The sequence below is a fragment of the Lonchura striata genome, chromosome 12 (genome assembly GCF_050655825.1).
Source record: "Lonchura striata isolate lonStrDom1 chromosome 12, ASM5065582v1, whole genome shotgun sequence".
NCBI classification, from domain to species: domain Eukaryota; kingdom Metazoa; phylum Chordata; class Aves; order Passeriformes; family Estrildidae; genus Lonchura; species Lonchura striata.
The window spans coordinates 20,927,269-20,938,926 of record NC_140714.1 but is presented as its reverse complement, the minus strand read 5'-3'; the positions used below and the strand labels follow the sequence as shown (position 1 = coordinate 20,938,926).

Genomic DNA, 11,658 nt, shown 5'->3' with positions numbered 1-11,658 from the left:
ACACAGCCTCATTTAGGCAAAGGCTCCTAGGGGAGTGTCCCATGAAAGATACTTGGTTATGCTTTGAAAGAAGGAGAACAATAAAAGGAGAAATAGATATCATTAAAGAGAGGAAAGTAGATATGACAATTCACAACAAAGAGTGGGAGTATTTGAGTGGTAAAAATCTATTCATTGATCTAATAGAGAAGATCAGCAAGGAACTAAATATTACCAGATGCTGGGTTTGTGGGAGTACACAAATGTCAGATATATGGCCTTGGGAAGGCATAAGCCTTAAACCGAGGGAAATTTTAGGAATCCAACTATCAAGGGAGGAACAGATGATGCCAGGCTATAGAAGAAAGGAAAAGTGGGAATTGAAAGGCGATGTGATCGGGGAGGAGTGTATCCTACGGACGGGAAGCCAGTTTCGCACCTCGGTGGGCAGGTTAGCCTGTAAAAGATACTTACTAACAAAAGGAACACCTTTCCTTACTTGATGGGTTCCCCAAGAACCCAACAGATACTGGAGCTTAAATAAAAAAGAGAGAGGGTGCATATACCACGAAGGTTATCGCTTATTCGAATGTGCAGAAAAAGGGGCAAATCCATTCAAGGGAACTCGCTCCATGTCAAAATATTGGGAGCTTCCACACATAACTGATGAAAGTTTCTGGAGGGCTCCAGGGAACTTCTTCTGGATCTGCGGGAAAGCAGCTTATACCCAACTACCGGGGGATTGGACGGGCAGCTGCACAATAGGAATTATAAAACCGGCTTTTTTCCTACTCCCCAAAGAGGCAGGTCCAGGGTTGGGAGTCCCTTTATATGATAATCTAGAAAATCCGACAAAAAGAAAGAAAAGAAGTCTTATTGACCTAGGGGCAACCCAAGAATGGAAAGGGGAGACCTGGACACCAGAGAAAATTATCAACACCTATGGGCCCGCCACTTGGGCACAGGACGGCTCGTGGGGGTATCGAACCCCTATATATCTGTTAAATCGTCTAATAAGGCTACAAGCCGTAATAGAAACTATTTCCAATAGAACAGCCCTGGCCCTGGAACATGTCAGTGACCAACTCTCCCAGACTCGAACAGTGGTATATCAGATAAGATTAGCAGTTGATTACCAGTTAGCTGATGAAGGGGGGATATGCGGGAAGTTTAACACCACCGAGTGTTGCCTAGAAATAGATGATAAGAGTGAGGTCATCCGTAACATCTCCAAGGAAATTAGGAAAATTGCACATGTTGGAGCCCAAGAGTGGACTCCTCTAATTAATTCAGACTGGTGGGATAATTTTTGGTCCTGGAAAGGTGACTGGTGGAAGAAAGCAGCTTTCTTTGTTATAGCAGGATTGGTTGGATTAATGTTTCTTCCTTGCCTCATACCCTGCTTAAGCAAAATAATTATATCTATAATCCAATCTGGCTATATGATTCCCACTACCCTAGAAACCTCTCAAAAGGATAAGCAGACCAAAATATTGATGCTAAAGAGTACAGAACAGGAAACAGCCAAAGAAGCGTATGAGCAATACCAAAGAGCTAAGGAAGGTTTATGTTCAGGAGCCAGAAGTGGCTAATTGACGCGGACTTACGCCCGGTCAAAATAAGAGAGGGGGGAATTGTTATGGATGAAATTTAATGTCTAATCTCTTGCCTGTTTTATCTCCTCACAGTTCAGAAATCCCTTGTTAATTACCCCCTATATATTTACCCCTATACCCGGACTGTATTCCCCTAGTTAATTCACCGAGTCTCTGTACCCCTCTCCTGTTATGAATGTTCTGTTAACTAACCAAATTTGTTGCCTTTAATAGTTTAAAAGCATGTTCAGTCCCCTTTTTTTTTCCCACCGCGTCGGGCTTTTCCAAAGCTGCTCCCAGAAAACCACTCCCAGAGGAGGCCTCTGATTTCCCAGAGGGCCAAGCGAGCGTTGACTAGTAATTATCAGACTTCTACGCACAACAGAATGGACTCTGACAACGAGCCAGGGACAGAGATGACCAAATGACCTACACACACCTGTGAGGAAACCTTCAGAGGACTAGAGAGGACTCTTAAGAACTCCGAAGGTAATCGCTGTAACCTTAAAGGAGCAAGAGTACAAAGAGACCCCTAGGCCAGGGAGCTAAGAACGAGTCTCGGGACGTATCCCGTGAGGGCGCAGACTCCGATTCTGCCGTAGCCGACAGGATCGTCTACCCCTCCTCTGGGACGTTGACTCAACTGGGAGCAGCGGCGGCGTCGCGAACCCCGAGCCCCCACCCCCTTAGGCTTTCTTTATAATAAAGGCCTGTCAAGAAAAGGAGCACAAGGTCTCCTGGCCCTTTTATTTCCAACACGCAGGGAACAGCTGGAGCTGTGCCAGGGCAGGATCAGGCTGGAGGTCAGGAAAAAGTCCTTCCCTTCTTCCCCAGAGGGTGCTGGCACTGCCCAGGGAATGGGCACGGCCCCGAGGCTGCCAGAGCTGCAGGAACAACACTGCCAGGGATGTCCAGGGTGGGATTGTTGGGGTGTCTGTGCAGGGCCAGGGCTGGACTGGGTGATCCTTGGGGGTCCCTTCAGCTCAGGATATTCTGGGATTCTGTGAATATAATTTTTATCTAAGTCACGTATCTAAAGTTCACCAATATCAAACATTCCACAGTTAAACCCAGAACTGGGGCCTAGGGTAATTTCCAGATGTACAAGCAGGCTGCCTTTCCTTGCCCTCCTCTCTTAAGGAGGGGAACTTCACTGTCCAGTGCTTCCTACACCACCTGCTTCTGTGATTCACTGCTGGAACTGGATTCCCCTTGGGAAACACGACTTTGAAAACACCTGATGTATTTCCACCCTGCTTTTACTGTGTTCCATGGAACAATAGCTTCTCTTATGTCAATTCTACTGCTTGATAAGTCACTGCATTGAAGGTGTTTTTACACTTGTACCCAGCTCTCCCAGCCCTGCAGGCTGGTCAGTCACTTGGGTCAAGGACACAAAGCACTTCAGGCCTTTTCTAAACAGCAACTGAAAGTCCGGATAAAAGGAGAGATTATTATGAAGCAGAGGGAGTGATTTCTGCCATCCCTGCTGAGCATATGAAGCTGTAATTTGCTAAGTCAGATCATGGAGTGAACACTAACAGGGTTCTGTGACCTTACAGCTCAGCACTGCTTTTTAACTTACACATAATTCTGACATTTTGCACTGTCACTGGAACCCTAAGTCTAAAAATCAGACAGAAGTGTGATCTGTACCTGTCTGCTTTCAGAAGCACATCCAGTAAATCTGGAACTAAAATGAAATTGCTGTATCATGTTTTATGCCTAAATTACATTCTGCCTGAACTACATTCTGGTTTATGCCTAAACTACATTCTGCTCTCCCAGCAACCCCAAGACAGCTCTGAGCACATTGTTAATAATTTAGTGAAATCATTGGAGAGTGGTAGCAACTACTGCCTACTTCTTCAATTATCTCAATTCATTGATCTCTTCCTGCTGAAGGAGGTGGAATATCACACCAGAGATAAAAAAAAAAAAAAAAAAAAAAAAGAAACAACAAAAATCCCCAAAATTACACAAAGTGTAATGTGACAAAGGTCACATTTTTTGTAGGAGAGGAGGAATATGGAAACTGTAGCAATGGTGATGATAATCTGTGTAACACAGATTCTGAGAGCCCAGCCTGTCAGTGATGTCTTATGAATGCAGCATGCCCAGAACTAAGGAGTCAGGCACCAAAAAAAACTCAGTAACAGCAACAAAACCCCACAAAACACTCCAGCTGACCTTTAAACATTTCCAGTAGAACAATATTTCTGTAACACTTTCAAAATAATCCTTCAGTTCAGCTGCTTATTTGGAATCCTTCTGGCATTGCAAGGAGGATGTTTAGCCTTCAATGTTTGTTGCGTACTTGCTGAAAATACTTCTTTGTTTGGCAATTTTATTAATTTTCCTTCCATGCAAGAACCAGCTGGCAGAGAGAATGCACCAGCTGGGGTCAGATGCTCAGGACAACAGAGTTCTTTTTTCTTCACAAGAGCTCCTTCATTGTGCTATAACCAAAAGCTATTTATTTCTATTGGCCAGTCTTAACCCAGCATGAAATGAAATATTAATCTAGCAAATGAACAAACCAAATATCCACCAGGACATGGCCACAGCTTCAGATCCAAAGATAACTAGTCAGGCATGAGGAAAGAATGTTTGGAAAGATAAACATGCATAGGAGCAATGACAAAGTACAGTGGCCAAATCAGCTTTATTGGCTGTGTTTGGTGACTTGACCAACTGTGTGTGGCAGGAGAGTTCCGGAGCTGGTAAAGGCTGGATCATAATACTGAAACTCCAGGATTCTTAATGCTTCTAGGGAGGGCTTTGACCCAGCTTCCACTAAAGACAGGCTAATTGGCTTTTAGAGGAAAAGATAATTGAAAGCAGCCTCTTCTATTATTTTTACAAAAAAAAAAAAAAAAAAAAAAATTAACAAAAAGCACTTTTGGTGAGTTAGTATTTCAAATAAGCTTAGCCTGTTCAATGACCTGGTGCCTTCTTAGCAACATTTTAGGAGACTTTGTTTCTTTGTTATCTTTGTACATTTTGAAAAAAAATTCTTTTGGTGCCTCCTCTATTTATGACTCATTCATAATAACACAAGTGATTCATGCTGTCAAATTACAAGCTATTACTTTGGAAAATTTTTTTTCCCCTTCCTTTTGGATAAAATACAACCATTTTCACTATTTTGTTACTAAGGGCAGCTTCCTACTACTTAAGAGAGTCTCGGAACTTTATTTTCCAAGTAAAGCATATGCCACAAAAGACAAAATCATCTCCCACCTCAAGTCTCTCTCACAGATGAATACATGGGAAATAGAACAATTATTTAAAACTAGTTCCAGAACTCCCAAGCTCGTTCACCAAGAAACTGAATTTCAATCACCAGATTTTATCCAGACAATACTGCTTTTGTTTGATTTAAAGATGGTCACTGTATGCACATGCTGGCCTAAAATTATTTACTAGGGCTGCCCTTGGCACAGGCAGCCTCAGGTTCTCCATTGCAGGGATTTCCGGTCTGGCTCTCCAGTGAAGTTTTGCGGTGCTTTCCCACCAAAAGTGTGAAAGGATGTCCCAAGGTGGCAATTGGCTTGCTTGAAAATGAAATTTAAAAAATGAACAAAAGGTCACAAAAGAGACCTTGGCATATCCAGAAGCACAACAGCTTTAAATAAACTTATTTATGCTAAATGCAAAAGTAAGGCCTGGGATAAAGCTTTGAACTGAGCAGAATGGGAACAGCACTTTAAAACACAACATGGCAAGTAAGAAGTGAGAAGGGAAAAATGAATGACTGGGTGAAGAACAAACATGTACACAACGCCTGCTCCGTGGAAAACAGCAACTGCAGCTCCCAGTCTGTCTGGGGATTCTGGCAAAGCACTGGGAGGGAGGCAGCACACACAGCACAGCACCACCAGGCTGTGCTGAGGGGTGAAGGTGGTAGAAATGGCAGGAAATAATTTATTAACACACACAGCTCTGGAGGAGGCCACCTGCAGAGGTGAACACAGCACCTGGGATAAAAACTGCTCTGGAGATGGAGAGGGCAAGAGGTGTGAGGAAAGATGTGCACAGCAGCTCACTGGTGGTACAGCTACAGCTCAGTGCAGTGGTGAGAAGTGTGGATCAAGGAGAAAAAATAGTTTCCCTTTCTTGTTTTAATTTTGCAAGCTTCAGGAGAAGGTCCTGGGAAACTGTGTGCCAAATTTACACGGAGAAGTTGTCTCATTGAAGTCAACAGATGAAAAGTGAACCCAGCTTTGTTCAAACTGAAAATAAAGCAGATGTTTTTGAATGTTGCCAATAAAATAAATAAAAATTAGAATATTTAGTATCACCCAAAGACCTTATGTCAGAGAGTCATCACATGCTAAATGCCTTTTTATACAGCTTAGAAATTGATGCCTTTCCTACGAGAGCACAGGGGCTTTGCTGTGGAGAACACAGGCTGGAGTTTAAGGCCAGCTATAACCTTGAACTTGAAATTGATACAAAGAAACAGCTGAAAAGGAATGGTTTTAATCAAATCACCAATACTACACTAACTTAACACAGAATCATAAAGCTAAATACACAAACAATACCTCTAGTTGCCTTACCAGAAAAAAAAAAAAAAAAAAAAAAAAAAAAAAAAAAAAAAAAGAGGAATTAACTGGAGAGCATGTACCTTGCCCAAACACCATCTGTCTCCAGGGCTGCTCCAAGGAAAGTTCCTTGGGGAGGATTGCTGCAATCCCTGGGACACAGAGAGGAGACACAGCCTAACACAGCTGTATCTCTAACTGGGGAAACTGGGATGGGGAAACTCCTCAAGCTTCTTGGGGAGCCTCTACTAAGAAATCACCAGAGGATGTTCACGAACGAACTGACATGCGCTCCTGAGTGCCAGAATCAACCACCAAACACAGAAGGCAAGAATGCCTTTATCTGCAGGCCAAGGCAGGGGTTAGCCAAGGCTGGACTCTCACCTGGACAACTTTAATCCTTCACATAAACTGCTAAAGGCAGCTAACAGGCTGCCAGGAAAACCTTCCCCTGAAGCAGCACACCATAATCTTGGCTGCCCATCAGAAAGAGCTCTTTGCTGAAAGGTGTGTGCCGTGTTTCATTCATCATCTGCCTTGCTTTTGAAAGGGGGCAGATGGAGAAATAAAGATTGGGCTGTGTTTGGGATGTTTGATTAGGGAGCAGATTGGCTTGAAGACCAGTATTAACCCAGCCTTGCTGACCTTAATCTAATTGAGTAATTCCTTGGGACACACCTGTTGATCAGCTGTGGGCAGGCAAGGATTTTCTGGATGCAGGAGTCAGCCTGGCACAGCTCAGACATTTCAACTCAGATAAGGGCTGGACCTTGGAGCAGACACACTGCCAGCAGCCCTTCTCCCTCTCAGGGAGAAAACAGGAACAAGCAGTAAGTGAACCGGGAGGGAAATCAGCATTAAATGCAAATCTCAGTTTATTTAATAATAATAAAAAAATCTTTACATTGGCAGCAACCTGCTGAGAAAAATTTATATCCCCAAATCCCCCCAGCCCCAGGAATGGCCCCACAGGTGAGGTGAGCTCCTCGAGCCAAAGCCTGGCTGTTGCTTGCAGGAGGTTGGCTCCTGAGCCATACCAGCTCCCTACTTCATACCTTTTTTTTTTCCTTAACAGGACACTGCAACTTTTCCTAAAGAAATGAAATAAACAGCAAGCATTTGCCAAAGTACTCCCATCACTTGGAGCAGTTTGTTTTTCAGAACATTCAGTGCCAGATTGCTGAATGGGAAAGAGAAACAACAGGAGAGCAAAATCTCTCCTTTAATCATTTCTGAAGAGTTTATCACAGGAGCACTGAGATATTCACAGCCCACTGGTTTCTTGCTGAATTCAAGTGATTCAAGTGGAAAAAAGATCACATCTTTCTTTTAAAACCCAAATGAACAAAATGGTAAGTTTGAACAAACCTAGAAAACGAGCAGCTGCTTCTACAGTCATCACTGATTTCAGCAGGAATTGAAGATACTTTGTGAAAACTGGAAGAAATCTCTGACAACAAATGCTAGTGGAAGAATTGTCAAAGTATTTCAAAACATTACATTGCCAACAGAGAGAAAATTAAGATTGGAAAATTGTGATTGCAAACACTGAGGGGCTGTAGGAAGTGAAGTTCAAATAACAGCCAATGCTAAATTCTAAACAGCCAAACGGCAAAAAATTCTTCAACAGCAACATGAAGGAATCCTTAAAAGCTTTATTAAATAATACAGATTTAAATAATATAGTCCAGTGCTAGACTCTGAACAACCACACCACAAGAAAATTCAAAATAAAGAAGTCTAAAAAAGCTTTAATACAGATTCAACTGATTATCTACATCCAAACTGACCTTTTTTAGTAGTACTAGCAGTTAAGGCAGAATTTTTCCAAAATTAGCCAGTAAGTTAAACAAGACTCAATACAATTTCATGTAACAATCCTTTTGTTTATAACACTGTGTGAAACCAAAACTCCATGACATGCACTGGGTTTGCATTCCATTCATCTATTTGCCTGCATAGTTCTGCACACAAAGTATTTTGTTATTTCACTTTTGTTATGGTCCTTGGCAAAGTTCAGAGAGCCAGAATATTATTCACAGTTAAATCTGGGATGCCTGATATATCTAAAGAAAACCCTTATCTGATAGCTGCAAAACCCTGCTCACAAAGAAAAGTGACTGGGATGTGATTATATCCTCAAAAGAAAGGATTCCTACCAGAAGAAGGGTGCACTTAGAAGGCACATGCTTTCACAGTCCCAGTTCAGAAAAGTGCTTACAGTACCAAGGAATACTGCAGTTGTACCCAAAGCAACTCACACTAAGTTCTGGTTTTCTTTTTTTTTATTCCTTTTCCAATCATTGTTGTAAAAAAACATTTTATTATTCACAGTTGTTCCAGCATTTCTCATGCTAAACCAGCATATTGTGCTGGTGAATCCCAGTGTAAGGCTAAACAAAGAACACTTATCAGTGCAATACAATCCTGAGTTTTTGGAACACAAAATAAAAAACAGTTCTTCAAAATAAACAATCCTTCAACATTTTTGGCTCATATTTCACCTGTTTTTCTAATTTCCCCTTTTTAAAAAAAGTTCATTAGAAATAAATCTTATTTTTATAAAAAGTAAATAAAAACCTGTTATTGGTCTAACTTAGATATAACTTCTAGTTGCTTGAAGAATCCAAGAAAGCCAAACTAGCCTAAACATTGCTTTTTGTGCAGGCAGCAAAAAACAACAGATAGAACAAGCTTTTGAGAATTGAAACACTGACATAAAAAACAAAAATAAACTCAGAGCCCTAAATAGTAAAAAAAAGTAAATAAATTAAGGACCTAGTAATATTCCAGAGCAAACCTGAATTATATCCCAACTGCTGAAGTTGCTGAGCTTGCTAAGGCACTGAGCTGTACATTTGTTTTAATTTGCCACGAGGAGAAGCCGTGCTGCCCCTACTGAGAGGCGTAACCCGTGCTCCAGAGCCTGGCCGAGGGGCTGCTCTGCCTGCTGGAGGCCTGGGAGCTGAAGGAATGTGCAGGTGACCCGATGGAACCTGAAACAGGGGAAGGAGAAGACAACACTCAGGCTTGGGAATGAATGGTGGGAGAAGGAGCAAACAACTGCTCTTGAGCATCTGCTGGACACTGGCAATGAATCTGATGATCCATTCCAAGTGAAATCATCCCTTTAGCTCAGTGCCTCTTGGAAAGGTACCCTGCAAGTATCAGAATTTGTGGGTCTTCCCGTTCAGGACTTAAGTCTGAGGGGAGCACAGTACATTTCCCCTCAGCAAGTGACATTCACTTGAATTTGCCTTATTTTACCTGAAGCATCACCTGTGTGTACAACCATGCCTGCAGCTCACTGTAACTTCAACACATCTGTAGGAATGTGAATTATTTTTCATTGCCACTCTTGATTACAGACCTTCCTACATTCAATTCCAGAGCAATGGCCAGACTAATCAATTAATTCCCTTCTAACTGGGTGACAGCTGCTTACTGTTAGGTGTGTGCTGAAGACTTGTCCTTGGGTGGAATACTGGCTGACTGTGCTGTTCATTCGGTGAGAAATGGTAGGCTGCAAGAGAATTGAAAAATAAACCTAAATAATTTTGCATGGCAATCATTCCTTTTTATCTTACAGCTAATGCACTGTAAGAAGCTATGGAGAAAAATTCTTGTGCAATCTTTCCTTCTCTTACCTATGATCATAACAGCTGTCCCTGCTAAGAGTGCAAAAAGTGTGAAGATCATCACCTGGTAAGACTCAACAAACTGCTGGAAGAGACTGGCTTCATCTGCAGAATTGATTAGGAGGAGGCAATATTGAGTTAAAAGGAGCATCTTCTCCAACTTGCTTTAAGAGTTAACCTCATAAACATCAGAGAAATTAAAGGTTCCTGCTGGCATACGGAGTGGAGATCTAAACTTACATCTCACGGGTGCAGTGGTTCTGTCAGTCAGGTAGATCACTGTCACTGGGATGGTGATGGACTGGTCTGTCATGGGACTGGAGACAGTCACACTGGTGGACAGGGAGCCCTGGCTGGGAACTCTGGGATCAGCCAGGCTCACAGTGTACACCACATCACTGGGCAGCCCATAGGACTTCTCCAGCACCTTCACGGCTGGGGACTCACATTTCACCTGCACAGGGAACATCCAACCTGGAACAGACTGCTGGCACGGCACAGCACAGCTCCCTCTTCCAGGCCAGCTGCCAGCAATGGGTGATTCCTCAGAAACACTGAGCAATTCACCCCTCCAGAGGAGTCAGGTGCACCCGTACAGTGACACCTGCAGCATTTCCCCCTGCCTATTGCCTCTCACCTGCCCCGCCCACAGGTCTGGGCTAACCCCACACAGCCAAAACCCACAGAGCCTCAATGGGCTGTGTGAGCTATGGGCAGTCAGTCACACACTTACTTGGGCAAGACTTCCCCACAGGGGTAAAGCAGGTTTTTGCTTCCTGACCCGTGAGCTGGCTCACACATGCCAGGCTGTATGCCCAGGTGAGCCTGCCACACCTGCACGAGCCCAAAACCCGAGGCCAGGCTGGATGGGCTCCTGAGCAACCCAGTGAGTGAGTGGCATCCCATGGCAATGCATTGGAACAGGATGAGCTTCAGGGTCCTGCCAACCCAAAGCATTCTGGGATCCTGTGAAAAGTGAAAACTGAGGAATAATCAGCATTCCAAGATGAGCATTTCCAAATCATCTCAGGAATAAACCTTGACACGGTGAAGATGGCAGGGAGTGCCTCGCATTAGAAAGCTGCATGTGACAGCTCAGAATGCTCTCAGCTGTGCTGAGACACTCCCTGGGAATGCCCTCACCTCCAGGCTATCCAGGATTTCCCTGGCACCAAAGATTCTCAGCACGGAGCTGCCATCCTGGTTGCTGAGCAGCATCTCAAGCATCAGTAATGTGTGATGTTTTCCTCCCTGCAGCTGGAAAGCAGCAGAGTAACTCCTCACCTGGATGTCAGGGTGGTTGTAGATGGAGAGCCCAGTGGGGCTCACTTTCACATCTTCCACAAGCACCAGTTCAATGGTGGCAGGCCCTGGGAGCACAGCCTCGTGCTGCAAGAACAATGGTAGCAGTTACAGAAAGAGGCACAACACTGTAGAGTCCTGTGTGTGCAGGGAGGATGTTTAAGGCAGGCAACCAAAGCTCAGAGCACAGGCTGAGGGATGAGATGCCCACAAGATCCAGAGGGCTCAGTCAGTCAGCACAGGGAAGGGCATCCTCAGGGCTGCTCTGTTCTGCACCGCTGGCACAGGCAGAGGACCAGGGCCCAGCCCTGCAGCATCAGTGAATGATGTCTGACAAGCACAGACAGGGTATTAACTCTGAGCCACGGCCCAAGTTCATACAGAATGATAAGGAACATGCACAAGGTGTTCTAGCTCTAACTCATCTTTTCATGCTTCTTAGCAGGCCACCAAAAGAAATTCTTCCTTAAATGTAAGTACATGAATACTGGAACAAATGCAGCTTTAATCACTCACTCATAACAACATTAGCTCAGAAAAGGAAAAGATTTCTAGAGGAAGTCAGTACTCTGTACCCATTTCACTTCATTAGTA

The 11,658-nt window shown here is 43.6% G+C and overlaps 1 long non-coding RNA gene across 1 annotated transcript; it reads right to left on the bottom strand.

The window, feature by feature from the left end:
- Positions 1-7,196: 7,196 nt before the first annotated feature.
- LOC146766311 (uncharacterized) lies at positions 7,197-9,634 on the bottom strand. The gene is made up of 2 exons (XR_014958195.1): positions 9,570-9,634; positions 7,197-9,120 (listed from the first exon to the last, which is right to left on the bottom strand). It is a non-coding gene; the product is annotated as an uncharacterized LOC146766311 (long non-coding RNA).
- Between the last annotated feature and the right edge of the window lie 2,024 nt (positions 9,635-11,658).